A 3477-nucleotide genomic window follows, 5' to 3' on the forward strand; every position below is an offset into this window, starting at 1 on the left:
CCAGTCTTTTTGGGGGACAAACACACCCAAGGGACTGCTACATCAGGAGTGCAGGGTCTGGGCAGGCTCTAGCATCTGCCCCTGGCGGATTCTACAACCCTTGTCCTTCTCAGTCCCAGGAAATCCAGCACGAGAGGCGGGGCCACTTTCCTTTTTCAGCCTCCTGAAATACCAGAGCAGTTCCTCTTGAAATATACTAAACATTTTTAGCCCACCCTTTCTAGCACAGCATGACAGCCCTTCAGAGGGAGCTCAGATCTGAGAGTAAGAGATCCTGGACACTGGACAGGGAAAGAGATGGGATGGGTGGCGGGGGGAACACTATTTCCAGGTCATTCCTGTTCCTCTCCCATCCAACCCCCTCCTCAAATATAGACAAGGAGACATCTTGCTAGTAACATGAGGATGGGTGCAGTAGTTCATGCCTCTAATCCCAGAACTTTGGAAGGCCGAGGCAGGAGGATAGCTGGAGGCCAAGCATTCAAGATCAGCCTGCACAACATAGCGAGACCCCATATTTAAAAAAAATTTTGTTTTAATTAGCTGGACATCATGGCATGTGCCAGTAGTCCCAACTACTCGGGAGGCTGAGACAGGAGGATCACCTGAGTCCAGGAATTCAAGGTTATAGTGAGCTATGATTGCGCCACTTCACTCAAGCCTGGGCAACAGTGTGAGACTCTAAAAAAATGTCAAAAAAAAGAGTGAGATCTCTAAAAAAAGAAAAAAATAACTAAAGGAAGACATGGAGAAAGTCAAGAAAATGTCAAATAAAATGGAAATATTAACAAAGAGATAGAAAACCAAAAAGAAATATTGGAGCTCAAAAGTACAGTAACTGAAATGAAAAATTCACCAGAGGAATTCAAAGGCAGATTTGAGTAGGCAGAAGAAAGAACTGGCAAACTTGAAGAATGGACAGTGGAAACTATTGGTCTGGGGAACAGAGAGAAAAAAGATCGAAGCCAAGCGAACAGAGCCCGCTGCACCTGTGGGACGCTGCTAAGCGGAGCAACATACGCCGGCTGCGGGAGTCCCAGAAGCAGCAGACCCGCAAGCATGTTTTCCCAGCACGACTGGGAGGAGGCCTTGCCTTCCTGGCTCGTGCTCTGCCACAGGCATCTCTGCAAGACCGGCCAGAGAGACTAGTGGAGAGCCCCAGATTTAAGCCCCAGCCCTGAAAATAGTCACACATCCTTGGAAACTGACTTACCCTGCAAAGCCCCTTCTCACATCGGAAAGAGGGAGAACACCAGCCCCCGCCGCAGGCAGAGCGCAGGTTTAAGGAAGGGGACACAAGTGTGGAGGCTGGCTGGGATTTGCTCACCGCTCCTTGGCTGTGCGAGGGAGATGTGGTCAAGTGAATCTTCTTCACACGTCACGGGGTGGGGTGGGGGTGTGGGGGCATCGGCTTTAACGTAGCCTCTCGGTCTCTCTGAGTTCCTTTCAAAGTGAGAACGAACCCGCTAAACGGGTTTTTGCAGGCTCCCTCGCTGGCTGCACAGAAAGCCAATGACCGAGACCATGGGCATTGTCAAGGAAGAAAGGAAATTTACTGCAGAGCACGTCAACCAGGACGTGGGAGGACTGCCTCAAGTCTGCCTCTTGACAGGGTCAGAGGTTTTGCCAGAGGTCGAACGAACAATGCATGAAGTGAGTGAGAATCATTACGTGTTTGGGGCGAGGTGCAGGGCACGCAAGCGCAGTGAGAAGTCACATTGGCACATACAGCACATGATCAAAAAACGGTGGCCAAGCCCCTCCCAGGTGGAGATTTCAACAGTGTAATGGGCTGGGGGCACCACCGGTCAACCTTTCGGTTTTGTGCTCGTGCGGGTGGCGGGGAGTAGGTTGCTCAGTGGGGCCCTGGGCAAGCTCTGTGGTGCAATGCACAATCAGGCAGAAGAAGGCCTTGTGACTGCCTCTTACCGCAAGGAGGGTGCACAGTTTCTGAAAAACAACTCAAAGGGGAGGGGAGCAGTGAAACAGAAGATTCCAGAGCTCTGGTCGGCAAATCTTACTGGCCTGGGAACTTGAAACCTAAGAACTGCAAAAAGGTGTTTTTGTTCATGGAGCCTGCTACAAAAGTTTAACTTTGAAACCAGGGATAGTTTAAACAGTCTCTTTTGAAGGACAGTGTCTTTCAGGAAATGAATCGGACCCCCTCCCGGTGCCCCCCTCTGCAATGGCACCTGGGGACCTGTATGTGTGTGTGGCTGGCGTGGTACTTAGGTGACCTGTGTGAGGGGAGAGGGGCCAGAGATCTACTGAGGTCCATGCTGTCCTCTGCAGTGGACAGTCTGGTTTGGTCTCGCCTTGGTCAAGTGACTGCCATGGGTGACTGGTTCCACCTGGCCTTTGGGCCACTGCTGGAGTCTCTGGTCCCCCACATTTGCCCGTGGCCCAGGTGTCCTCACTCCAGGCCTCCCCTGAGCAACTCCCTGTCTCCCACCGGGCCTGTGGCTCTTCTGGATCCCTCGTGCCTCTCCCAGGCCACAGGGCTCATCCAGCTGCTGCTTCCCTCTGCCCCTGCCACTGCCACGCTGCAAAAGGCTTCTACACACATACCTGCAGACCCTGGGGCCTGCGGCTCCCCTGAATTTCTCCAGATGTATCAGGCCCCTCGTTGTGGTTTTACCCAGCAAAGGAAGCCAACAGGACATGCACCCTGGGCTCCCTGTTCTCTCTCTGCCTCTCTCCTTCCCTATTCTGTGGGGGCTGGAGGAGGGCCAACCTGGACCTCCCTCTGCCACATTCCCTTCTTCCTAGGAGCCTTAGTGGGGCCTCTCTACACCATGGAAGAAACTTTACGATCCAGCCCAGTGGTCTGTGAGCTCTGTGCTCACTGGTAGTTCCCAGAGGCAGCTCACCATGTACTTCCATCCTCCACCTCCCAGTGGACACAAGGGGGCTTGCACTCCCTGCCCGCCTGTGGCTGGGTGGGCCATGTGACCATCTGGCAGGTGCACTTTCCTCACAGCTCAGCGCCACCACCAACGCTTCAATGGACGAGGCGTGCAAGCAGGAGCTAGACCTTTGCTGGTAAACCCCGAGCCCCGGGCTTGTCTGCTACTGAGCAGAGCCAGGATGCTCCTGACTGATGCCCTCATGCAGCCACTAAAAGAAGTTTATAAAAACCTGTGTATCCTCTTGTGTATTTTTAAGATGACATCTAAAATTCTCACTGTACATTTAAATTGTTGCAAGAGATGTAATCTCCCACCTATTGTAAATATTGACATTTAAAGTAAAAACTGTTACATCGGTCTTTTAAACAGACCCAATGAAATCTAAATATTGAAACATTTTCTTAGCCAGTACCATTAGTTTTTAAAATCCATGAACAGGCTCTTCTTCAACATTTGGAAATTTTATGTGTTTTCCTTTTTCTCCTTAAACTCATGTTTCCATTCCACGTCCTCTGTGAATCTTCATGGTAGGACAGTATCTTTTTAGGCCTTACAGTCTTTTATTGAC

The sequence above is a fragment of the Propithecus coquereli genome, unplaced genomic scaffold (genome assembly GCF_000956105.1).
Source record: "Propithecus coquereli isolate 6110/MARCELLA unplaced genomic scaffold, Pcoq_1.0 Scaffold443, whole genome shotgun sequence".
In the NCBI taxonomy this organism is placed as follows: Eukaryota; Metazoa; Chordata; class Mammalia; order Primates; family Indriidae; genus Propithecus; species Propithecus coquereli.